Source organism: Suncus etruscus, chromosome 3, assembly GCF_024139225.1.
Source record: "Suncus etruscus isolate mSunEtr1 chromosome 3, mSunEtr1.pri.cur, whole genome shotgun sequence".
NCBI lineage: Eukaryota > Metazoa > Chordata > Mammalia > Eulipotyphla > Soricidae > Suncus > Suncus etruscus.
In genome coordinates, this window is record NC_064850.1 from 57458696 (window position 1) to 57471784 (window position 13089).

Below are 13089 nucleotides of genomic sequence, written 5' to 3' on the forward strand. Positions count from 1 at the left end.
GAAAACTCACAAGGATGGGGACGGAGCGGTGGCTCGGAGTGGTAAGACGTCTGCCTTGCCAGTGCTAGCCTAGGATGGACCACAGTTCAACCCTCCCCCGCCCCGTGACCCATATGATACCCCAAGCCAGGAGCGATTTCTGAGCGCCTAGTCAGGAGTAACCCCTGAGCGTCGGGGGACTCACAAGGATCAATCTCTTAAACCATCACTTCTTGTTTTATTATAATGCAAAGTATAGAAATTTCTCTGCCTAACAAATGAATCATACACAATTGCAGTGGATTCTTTGTCCCTACTAGTATTAGAATATCAGATAGATTATTTCAATCCAAATCCATATAATTTAAATGTGACTTTTCAACCAATATTCTTTTTTTTTTTGGTGTTTTGGGCCACACCTGTTTGATGCTCAGGGGTTACTCCTGGCTAAGCAGCGCTCAGAAATTGCCCCTCCCTTGGGGGGACCATATGGGTCGACGGGGGATTGAACCGAGGTCCTTCCTTGGCTAGAGCTTGCAAGACAGACACCTTACCTCTAGCGCCACCTCGTCCGCCCCCAACCTATATTCTTCATTCTTAGTCTTGTTTTGGCTCATCAGAAAATAGTTCTTGGGCCTGGAGAGAGCACAGCGGCGTTTGCCTTGCAAGCAGCCGATCCAGGACCAAAGGTGGTTGGTTCGAATCCCAGTGTCCCATATGGTCCCTCGTGCCTGCCAGGAGCCATTTCTGAGCAGACAGCCAGGAGTAACACTTGAGCACTGCCGGGTGTGGCCCAAAAACTAAAAAAAAAAAAAAAAAAAAAAAAATGTTCTTTCATTTATTTGCCAAACTTTCGTAGAATAGCTCCATTTTCTTTAGTGTAGTTGCTACTCACAAAATCTGCCCTTCCCAGATTGCTTGGAGAAATGAAAATAAAATGTAAAAATGCTTGTCTACTTAAATTGTTAGCATATTTGTTATTAGTCAAGGAACCATTTGCAATGCTGGGGGTGGAACCAGGGTCAGCCTACGTTCCTTCCCTCATCCTATATTAACTCTCCAACCCTTCACATTGTTAAATATGATCTTAACTTGTAAACAGAAAGCCCATCACAGTTCAACAAACCGAGATATGCAGTTCAGGCCCTAAGGAATCTTGAAATCTTTCACTATCTTGAAAATTGTTGTGAAAACAGCTCCTTTGAGTTCTATTAATAATATATTCATCATTTTTCATCTCAAAAATAAAATTTGAAGAACAGCAAAATTGAAGAACAGCAAAATATGAACCGTGAATCTGTGGTATTTCTTTTTTTTTTTTTTTTTTTTTTTTTGGTTTTTGGGTCACACCGGGCAGTGCTCAAGGGTTACTTCTGGCTCTACACTCAGAAGTCGCTCCCGGCAGGCAGCAGGCTCAGAGGACCATATGAGATGCTGGGGTTCAAACCACCATCCTTCCACATGCAAGGCAAACACCCTACCTCCATGCTATCTCTCCAGCCCCCGAATCTGTGGTATTTCTACAGTTTAAAATAAAGCTTTCTTCATTAGTAACCTAGAATCAGCAACTATAAGATGAAAATAAAAATTCAAGATACATAATAGTAAACATGGGGCCAAAGAGAAAACATGGAAGTAAGGTGTTTGCCTTGCATGCAGAAGGATGGTGGTTCAAATCCCAGCATCCCATATGGTCCCCTGAGCCTGCCAGGAGCAATTTATCAGTGTAGAACCTGGAGTAACCCCTGAGCGCTGCCGGGTGTGACCCAAAAACAAAAAAATTAGTAAACATACCTTTGTTACCCAAAAAGTGAGAAAATATTTGTCTGAAATTTTTAAGTAGAAGAATGAAACATTCCTATTTTTAGTTTTTTAGTCTCTATTTTAAAAAATATGCAGTAAGTTTGCATTATTTTACCAATTTAAAAAATAACTATCTTAGGCTTCTTGATATTTTTATAAATGTTCATATATAAAATGCTCACCTGTGAGTATTAATCCTAAAAGGACAAATGAAATTGCACCACATTAAACTAGTAGTTTGCCCAACATCTGAATACTCTTTATTTAATACATTTGCCAACTTTTCAATGAATCTTCCTGTCAGCCCCACAAGGACATGTCAAAAAAGTGGAGTTAAAAAAATAGTTGAAGGAAAAAGATGATTTGAGAAATGCTGTGTTTTATTCTTGATCTTAACAAATAGTATCTGTGTTGGTGACTAGTTGCCATCAGCTCCATGAGGCAGGAGCTGTCCCAGAAATCAGAAGGTCTAATAGTATCACTGTGGTCAGAGGACTCCAGTGATTTGCTCAAGTGTTAAAGGAAACCAAAAGGCACGTACGTCACTGGCTACTGGATCACCAACACCAGTCTATAATGATTCATTATTCTGGCAAATATATCTGAGCCAGAAATGTTTTATTTAGAAGTTCAATACAGTTTAACAATTTGCAGAAGTCATGTTTCACAAAACTTCAGAGGTACATTCCATCAGTCTTGCAAATGTTCCCAAATCAGAAACGAACAGTTCTCTTTATGGAAGAAATAGAGAGGAAAAAAATCAGCCAGTTCCTTATTTGGGGTTGTTGTATTTAGTCTAGGTGTAATTGCTGAGAAAATATAAACTTCAACATGTTTATGAAACTGAGTCCATTATTTATGTTATATTCCACTAATGTAGGACATTTCTAAATCTAAAAGCCAATTCTTAAAGGGAATTATGAAACTCTTCCCCTGCCCCTTTCCTTCCCTTCGTTGCCGCTCTTGTTGCAATGCCCAGGGATTGCACACATTACCTTGAGGGGCTTATCAAGAAGTCTCACGTTGGTGCTCAAACATTCTCACAAAGTCCCGCCAGGTATTGCTCTCCTGGAGATGTGGGACTCGCACACATCTTACTGAGCATCAGAGGCTGTACACTGTTGTAGACAGCCGTGCTGAAGAGACCCAACTTAGCCAGCTGGGTGGCAACAGGAATAGCACTCAAAGTCTCATGTATGCAACCCAGCCACATAGTGTCAACAAACCAGCCCCTGGAACAATTAGGAAACTCTTTACGGTTAGACTTCACATGAATCAGGAAAAAATATCTGGAAGTAACTACTAGCTTTGAGAAAGAAGAATTTTTGTTTACTTTTTCATTCTTCTTTGTCCCTGACCAAAAAAAAAAAAAAAAAAAAAAAAACTCTACTAAAAGAACATACATACTGATCACCATGAATTTAGTAAACAAAAAGTTAACAGGGGTTTTATTTGTATGTTTTGGAGTCACCCAGAATTCACAATGTCTGGCATTAAGGAATTACATTTGGGAGTGCTCAGGGCATCATATGGGATCCTGGAGATCGAACCCAGGTCTTCCATATGCAGGCAAGTGCTCTATTCGATGTGCTATCACTCTGATTCCAAGTTAACATTTTTAATTAGAAGTTTCCTATATCAAATTTTTTTCATTGCTTAATTTTTATTTGAATCATAGTGGGTTACATATCGTTCACAGTAATATTTTAGGTACATATTAACATTGAATCAGGGGAATTCCCATCACCGAATTGTCCTCCCTCCACCTCCGTTCCCGTCTTGACTTCCATATACTCCACCCTCACCCCTGGGGCTGCTAGAATGAGTGGTCCCCTCTGTGCCTAGCTTACTACTTAGTGATCTTACAACTGTTTGATCATGGTACCTTCATTATATCCCCCTCTAACTGGGAGGCGGGACTAGCTAGTTCAAGTTATGTGGTTTTGTTTGAAGAAGAGAAAAGTAATAAAATGGGATAAAAATCAAATACACTAAAAATGGGCAGAGCCAAATCTAGAGGCTCTCATCTCGGTTTGAGAGACAAGGGGAAAAAGAAGGTGAAACACCACAACAGTATAAAAAGAAGTATCAAATAAAATATACAGTGAGCACTACACCAATCAAGATAGGCACCACATAATAGCCATGTTCTTGAAATAAAAAACATGACAGAGCACAAAATGGAAGAAGAGAAGAAAGAAAATCAATAAATAAATAAAAATGGGGAAAACAAGTTCAATATCCACAACAAGTCAAAGAAATAGACAAAAACTAGGTAGATAAAAAAAGATTATTTTGTGCTTATTGTCATTTTTTTCCCTCCTGCATAGGCACAGTAAGCATTGGGGTCTTTCGAACAGAAATTCCCTTGGCCTAAGAGATAAAGGGTACCTATATCAAATTTTTATAAAAGTGTCTGTGTGAGCATTTTAAAGACATGTTGGACACAATATGTATTGGACACCTTTCTCCTGAAGAAAATATTAAGAAACCTTTCAAGATTTTGAGATAAAACTGCTTATTTCAGATAAAAATAGACAATATTTCAAATTTCCTTACTTTCAGAATTAAATTTCCTTTTATTCAGAATCAAGTCATTGTAAACTGCAGACATTTATCATGTGATATTAATTCAAAGTGCCTGACTGCACTTCAAGACTATGTCATTAATTAATGACACTGTTTTTTCTTATTTTCAAAATAATCCATGTTTATGAAAATTCAAATGAAGAATAACAAAGTAAAAATTTAAAGTTTAACCCTGTCATTTACACTTGCAATTGGCTGTTTTATGCTCCATTTATTTGTAAAAAAAAATAATAATAATAAGCTATAGTATAGGTAACATAGTTGCAAAATGTTTTAACATATATAACTTTGACATATGCATAAAACTTTTACTCTCTTATACATCAAAGAGCCATGGACACTAGAGGTGAACAGATGATGAGGGAAAGGTCTAAGGATGCCATCCACTATAATGTTCCTTAATGAGGACAATGAAGGGATAGAATCAGTAACATTACATATGGGGAAAAAGGGAGTCCTGGACATTGGGGTGGAACCTGAACCCACCTACTGAACTGTAAGATAAACTTTTTTTTGTTTGTTTTTTAGTTCACACCTGGCCACACTCAGGGGTTACTCCTGGCTCTGAGCTCAATAATCGCTCCTGGCAGGCACGGGAGACCATATGGGATGCTGGTATTTGAACCACCATCCACGCTGGATTGGCTGCTTGTAAGACAAACATCCTACTGCTATGCTATCCCTCCGGCCCTGTAATATAAACTTTAACTCTTCAACTTTTGAGTTTAATGTAAAAATATTTTAAATTGTTGCAAGTCAGCCCTGATGAGGTTGACTGATGGAGGGATGAAGGATGAGGCCTTTCTCCTCCAGCTCGGACCACGAGTCTGTTACCCTGTTCAGCCAGCGGTTCTGAGGTGAATGCGCGGGAAGAAAGCTGGGATCAGGTACCACCCAATGGTGGGAACAGAATCAGGTACCACCCTAGGGTGGGAGCAGAATGCCAGGTCACACCCTAGGGGTAGGGCACAATCACCATCAGGGTAGTGTCAGTAATATAATAATCCCATTAAAATGTTTACATACACAACATAAACAATTCTCAAGTACCCATAAGCACAGTAAAATCCATGTTGTCAGTAACACCACAACCAGAACTGTGAGATCTCAAGCAGTCTTTATCAAGTGTGTGTATCTGATCCTATTTGACCACACACCCCCATGACCACGCACCATAACTAGTGTGTAAGCAATGAAAATACATGTTGGGCCCTGGTTGAGGCAATAATGACAGTATTAGGGAAGGGAAATGAAAAGGAAATAAAATTGAAATTCTCAGGCCTAAAATCAGAGAGAGAGCCCAAAGGGCTGAGCAGTGAATGCTCTGCAACCAGAAAGACTGATTTAATCCCTGGCACTACATGGTTCTTCAAGCACCTCCAAAGTAAACCCAACTTTGGAGCTGGAAGTAGCACCAGAGTGTGTGACTTAAATAACCAAAATTATTAATGATTGAATTAATGTGACTCAAGGTTAAATACTGGACCCTCAGGTAAAGAGCATCTTTACCATCAGAGCAATTTCTGTGTTTTTTTGTTTGTTTGTTTGGTTGGTTGGTTGGTTGGTTGGTTTTTGTGTCACACCCAGCAGTGCTCAGGGGCTACTTCTGACTCTGTGCTCAGAAATTGCTCCTGGCAGACTTGGGGAACTACATGGGATGCTGGGAATCGAACCTCTGTTCGTCTTGCCTTGGCCAAGTGTAAGTCAAATGCTCTACCACTGTGCTATTGCTCCGCCCATCAGCAGAGCAATTTGTACCATATATCACTGGTCTACAGAGAGAACCACAGAGCACAAGATGTTTGCATTCAGACAGGCCACTTACCTAGTTAAAAGAAGTAATAAAAGGAATCAGGGAAATAGTGAGGCGGGTAGAGGGCATTTGCCTTGCACACAGATGACCCAGGTTCAATCCCTGGCATCACATATGGTCACCCAAAGGAGTGATTTCTGAGCTCAGAGACAGGAGAAACCCCTGATTGTTGTCAGGTGTTTCCCCAAAACAAAACACACAACAAAAAAAGAAAAGTAAAAAGAAAACAGATTGTAAGGACTAACAGTGATTTAAATTCTTGACTGTTGAAGAAAATAAAAAGGGATGCTAAACAGGAAACTGAGTCACTACTCAATGGGATCAAATGGGTATCAAGATAAAACTAATTTACATTCACAGAGTATCTTTAGTCATCTCATTGATCACAGCCTACCAGAGTTAAAACTGGGTGAAATCAGAAATATGAAAGTGAAATCAAAAACACTTCAACCTCTAAAAATCCCACAGACTTTATAAAGCAGATGAAGGAACGAGACTGACTGTAGAAAGATATGACCCCACAGACTGACTCTAAATCAGGAGAGGAAACTCCCATGAGCAATGGTTAGAAACAGATGAGAGGGACTTAAATAATTCTAGCGATTCTCCAATGACACAGAGACCAATGTTCTTGCTACCAGGAAGTGGTGAGAATGAATAGATTACGTTTAGTAAGTTGCATCTGTAAGTGGTGATTTGCTGTGCCTGCTACATTACAAATACTATAAATATTAAAATTATTACAAATATTACCTTGCAAAGGAAATTGGAGAGTATCATAATTGTCTGATTTATTTCTTGCACAATTACTATTAAAAAAAATAGCCACGACCAAGAAGCTTAAACTCTAGGAAAAGATACGTAACCTACAGGGCTCCCTTATTCTGCACCTCTTCTATCTTGTCTGAAGTGCTCATCACACCGCAGGTGTCTCCCTCACCCTCAACTGGCTCAGAAACTGTTTGACTCACAAGGGCATTATGTTCCCAGAGGCAGTTCAATGCCTTGATGCCAAAGCCCAGCACGGCTCTCTTCCCACCATCACTGATGCTTAGCGGTGCACTTCATCTTTTATTACCTAGTTTTATGATCTTTCTAAGTGCTCATAAATCAAACCGAATTTCAGCAAGAAGACTGAGTGGAACGAGGTTCATTGTACCTGTGAAAGGTTCTAAGTGGAAAGTGTAAAGAAAGGATCCTCTCATTAACTTACTTCTCCAAAGAGAAAACTAAGGCACAGTGGTTCAGTTACCCAAAGCCAGGATATAAGCAAGTGGCAAGGCCGGAGGAAACCCTGAATTTATGTAACTACAAACCCTGATCCTAGTTTATGGCATGTTCCAGGCAGATTCTTTTTTTTTTTTTTTTTTTTTTTTGGTGGGAGGGAACAGGGTGAGTGTTAGGTTACATCTGCAAGTGCTCATGAGTTGCTACTGGCTGTGTTCAGAAACAGAAGTCACTCCTGGCTCTGTTCAGTAGACCAGCGGGTGTCTGGTTTTGAAGCTGCTGCATGTAAGGCAAGGGCATTAAGCCCATTACAAACTCTCCAACTCCTAGGTAGTCTCTTAACCATCCAGACTAATGGAAAGCTGAAGAGTTTGAGCATCAGCTTTAAGCTCCTCCCACCCCTACGGAGGTTCCCTGTCCCCTCCAGTCCCCAAAGCTAGAACACAGAGTGTTAGTGGTTTCTCTGGAAAGTGACGGTAAGCTCCCCCCGGGGCTGGAGGGAAGTGAGAGTGACTGGGAAGGAAGCCCACACTAGCACGTCAAGGAGAAGATTAACACTGCGTAGGTGGGAAGATATTCCGCTGGGAGCTTATGGGAACTGGTAGGGCTGTTCACCAAAAAAAGATATTTATTCTCCACAATCACTCCTTACTTGGAGTAAGGAATATTTAATTCCTTACTGCCTCCACCATTAATGCCACAATGCCTCTGAACTCCTCCAAGCTGTGATGGGTAATATGGACTGAATGTTTCCCCACTAAATGTGTTTGTTGAAGGTCAGAGGTTCAGAGCAGTGATGTACCTTCCTTTAGAGGAAGGAAGACATTCAAGCTAAATTTAGGTCACAGGTCATAGGGCCAGAGCACTGATTCAATCGGCTGAATGTTCTAGTAAGAGGAAATGAAGAAATGGAGAAGGAAGCAGGAGTTGAAGAGGAAAAGCATCAGAGTGTTTGTTACCCTCCAAGAGGGCAGAGACCTCAGGACATCTGCAAGCCAGGAGGGGAACTTACCACAAATAGATTAGCCATCTTTTTCATTTTAGCCTTTCTTCTCAGCCTATAGAAAACAAGAATTGGGCCTGGAGAGATAGCACAGCAACGTTTGCCTTGCAAGCAGCCGATCCAGGACCAAAGGTGGTTGGTTCGAATCCCGGTGTCCCATATGATCCCCCGTGCCTGCCAGGAGCTATTTCTGAGCAGACAGCCAGGAGTAACCCCTGAGCACCGCCGGGAGTGGCCCAAAAACCAAAAACCAAAAAAAAAAAAAAAGAAAACAAGAATTTCTCTTTAAGCCATCCCATCTGAGGGACTTTATTAGAGCGACAAGTTAGTACAACACTAACAACTATCATGACAATGGTAGTCAGTGAGATAAATAGAATGTCTGTCTTGAATTCAGTCAGGGGAAGAGAGAAGGAGGAAAATGGGAGGCATTGGTGGTGGGAATGTTGCACTGGTAAAATGGGGTGTTCTTTTTTATGACTAAAACCCAACTAACTACAAACATGTTTGTAATCATGGTAGCTTAAATAAAGATACTATTATTTAAAAATAAAAAAGTTCAGAGACCAGAGCGGTGGCTCAGCAGTAGGGCTTTTGCTTTGCTTGTGCCTGACCTAGGACAGACGGTGGTTAGATCCCCCAGCATCCCATATGGTTCCCCAAGTCAGGAGCGATTTCTGAGCTCAGAGCCAGAAATAACTCCTGAGCATCACTGGGTGTGGCCAAAAAAAAAAAAAAACCCAAACAGGGCCCGGAGAGATAGCACAGCGGCGTTTGCCTTGCAAGCAGCCAATCCAGGACCAAAGGTGGTTGGTTTGAATCCCGGTGTCCCATATGGTCCCCCATGCCTGCCAGGAGCTATTTCTGAGCACAGCCAGGAGTAACCCCTGAGCACCGCCGGGTGTGGCCCAAAAACCAAAAAAACAAACAAACAAACAAACAAACAAACAAAAAAGAGCAAACAGTGGGACTTTCCCCAAGACCATTACTCTAGGGGTCCTTGTCAGAACTCACTGGCTGTCTCCACTGCAGACCCACTTGGTTAACATGATTCTTCTTCCTTTTCTACACACACTGCTGCAAGCAGTCCCTCTCTCAAGTCTTCCTTTATTCTGCTGTTATTAAGCAACCATCTCTTTCTGCTCCCGAGTCTGGACTGAAGTTGGAATCCCAGACGTGATGCCAAAGAGAAAATGGGGCCAGGTGCAAGAATGGTTGGGGCCTTTTCTCCTTCGAGCAGTTGGAAGTGAGCACCTGGAAATGGACTTACATCATTCTATAGGAGAAAAGAAAAGAGACTGAGTCCCTACCCCCAAAGAGTTTATATTCTAGTGCCGGAGATAAATACAGCAAGAAAACAAGCAAAACTTGTGACAGACGGTTAGCTGAAGTGTAAGGAAAGAGCCAAGTACAGAAAGACCAAATGGAAGGAGTCTGTTTATGCTTGGCTTGTTTATATACCACTAAGGCAGTAACAGAAGGCATGGAGGGCCAGGGATGTGACTTATTGGTCAAGCACGTGCTTTGTGTGAGACCCAGGGTTTGAGTCCCAAAACCACAGTGTCCTCTGGCCACAGCCGAGGATTTCTTAAAGAAAATACATTGAGAATGTAGATGCCATCAAATGGATTCAGGATTAAATGGGGACAATACGGGAGAAACAGGAACAAAGAGAAACCCCAAGTTTCTCTTTGCTGAGCTCAGAACAGATGGAACACTACAAAGAGATGGCAGGTCTGAAAGAGGTTCATGTTCTCTATATGGCAAACTTAACAATCCTAATTTTTGGAAACTGGACCTGAACCTGAAGCACAGCCACTTGTCATCTTACTGTTTCTGGTGGCTTTCCGCTGAAAACATATCCTTGCTGCTTCTAACTGAAACCCAAGTTCCTGCTTTGAGGGTTGCTACCTCAGCTTCAAGCTCTATAGGGAATTAAAGCAGACGTTGCCTCCAGGAATTTTCTGAACACACCTGGATGGCCTACTAAAAGGCTTCTCCACAGCTGAGAAATGTCACTTTTAAGCTTAATCAGAACAGAGAAAATTCTACTTTTTCACCCCTTCAACTTGCCCAGGAACTCGGTGACAAATACCCCAGCTAGTCATGAAGAAAAAGGCAGAAATCTCCACCCTGCTGGCCTTGAGCAGAACTCCCAGTGCATTTCTGTATGACCAAGCAACTTCCCAGCTCGCTGCCTATTTCTCCCTTCCCCACCTTGACTTTCTACATTGTGCTGTTAATTCTAACTGCTAACAACACCTAACCCACCCAACAGCATCCACATTGGAGAACATGACCGGGATCAGAGAGGCCCTCCCACCTCCTATCCTGCAGCCTCTGAAGATGGCTCCAACCACAGCCTGCAAGTTCCAACAAGCTACAAGTCCACAAGTTCCAGACAAGAAGCAAATATGCTCCTAACAGCTGCTTGCAGTTGTGGGCCAATCTGTATTTGTGCTGTGTCATCGAGACCATAACTAGCTGTAGAGCTGAATTAACACTGAGCCCAAAGGCCAGCTGATGTTTGAAATAACATACATTTTATTTCAAAAGCAGACTGTGTCCACAAGATTATTCCTGTCCCTATTTTAAGATCTGAATCTCATAACCAGCACGGACTGCACCACCATTATTTGCTGACCTGCTGCATTAGCGTTTGTTTGTGTCTATTTTCCTGTGTTACTATTTTGGGCCCAGCTCTAGGCCACAGGATTGAGTCTGAAGAGCAGGCAGATAAGAACTCAAGAAAGACAGACCATGGTTTACATTAACTCCTCCCGGATGAACACCCAAACAATTTAACGCCTGTTCAAAATGCACACGCAGCTGGTTAGTTAATTACCCATTTTGAAAAGCCTAAAAAAATAGGAGAGATTTATGGGCTTCTAATTTTAATGTCCATTGTTAATGTAAATGCTCATTTGGATGATTGTAAATCCACAAATGTCACAGTGGAATTGCTGTAGCTGCACAGAACACTAGGTTTGGGTGCTAGATGATCTGGTTACCTACTTGAGCTGAGGGTTCCACCTTGCTGTTCCCTATGGGACAAGTTGCTTTAAACCACACTTCTGATTTGAAAAATGAAGAAATTAGACTGAGTCCATATAGTTTCCAGTACTAAAAGTCTCCATCTGTTCTATTTTAACACCTTTAGAAATGCAGATTGACATGGAAAAAGAACTCCTTTAGACAGCCTACTTAGAGATGTTGTTGAGTTTGGAATCTAAGTCTTGCTCTAATTTAAAAAATTCTCTATCCTGGGCCTAACTCCATACAAATTTCTAGCATGTTTTTGTTGTCAGAAATTCTGTTCTTAGTGCAAAGAAGACCATAGAGATTTGCCATTAGTGGTTCCCTAATTAATTTATAGTCTGAATTTAGAAAATTTCCCAAGAACTGGGGTCACTGCTGAAGCCTAGAACATCTGAGGGACTGAACAATGCTGGTTTGTACTGATGTTTAGACCAAATGGAATTTCTCAAATTCTCTTCATTATGAATTAATGCTCCCCCCCCCCCAAAAAAAAAAAACCACCAGTGATTAAATGTCATTTGTTAGATTTTCTGTAATTAAAAATCATGTCCTAGGAGTTACAGGCAACTTAGTATAATGACTTTATTGTGGCATTATTTTAATTTTACTGTGGAAATAAGGATTATACCAATTTCCTTTACCTCAGAAGTTTTAGAATGGAAAATTCTGCTGCTGGAAGTTCAGATTTGTTGGATAATTTAAAAATAAAATTGGACTTTTAAATAGCACTAGTTTCTTTCACGTGAGGTCTTACATCAAGAACTTGACCACTGAGTAAATTGTTGTTCTGAAATACAAATGTGCTTTCCCAAATTTCACTCAATGACAAAGGAAATCCTGTAACCAAACACTGCTTACTTATTCATGATACTCTGTCTGGCACAGTGCATAATTAAAATGTCATTGACCAGGAAATAAATTGAAATCTCAATAGATAATTAAGCAAAACCTGGCATATTCATAAAAGGAAACACTAACAATGCAACTGTGTTATAGAAAAAAGTTACATAAATAAAATAATTATTAATCTATAAAATACAGGTCAGAAATTCTATGTACAATTAGGGGCAGGAGCGGTGACGCAAGCGATAGGGCATTTGCCTTGCACGCACTAACCTAGGACTGACCACGGTTGGATCCCCAGGCATCCCATATGGTACCCCAAGCCAGGAGTAACTCCTGAGCATCACCAGGTGTGCCCCCCCCCAAAAAAAAGTAATTGGATCTCATTTTTGGTAAGTATATGGGCATAAAATTCTACAAATAGTTAACACCAGAAATTTCAAGTCATTTTTGAGCAGTGCTTTGTTCACAAATTGTTTTAATTGGATATTTTTAATCTGAAAATCTTCTGTCCTCTCATTCTTCCCCCATTTTACTTGCACCCACTCTACAAAAATCACCCAATGTTTTCTTTGTCCTTATCAGATTAGTATAAATTTAAAATGGAAGGAAGGAAGGAAGGAAGGAAGGAAGGAAGGAAGGAAGGAAGGAAGGAAGGAAGGAAGGAAGGAAGGAAGGAAGGAAGGAAGGAAGGAAGGAAGGAAGGAAGGAAGGAATCCAACCCACAATGTTTTGCGTCAATGGTGTAAACATCAAGGCTCAGTTTACAGTAAGAAAATCCAAGTCTAAAATA

General features: G+C 40.9%; 1 pseudogene; it reads right to left on the bottom strand.

The window, feature by feature from the left end:
• LOC126004323 (60 kDa heat shock protein, mitochondrial-like) overlaps positions 1-13089 on the bottom strand; it is a 40750-nt pseudogene that overhangs the window by 11915 nt on the left and 15746 nt on the right.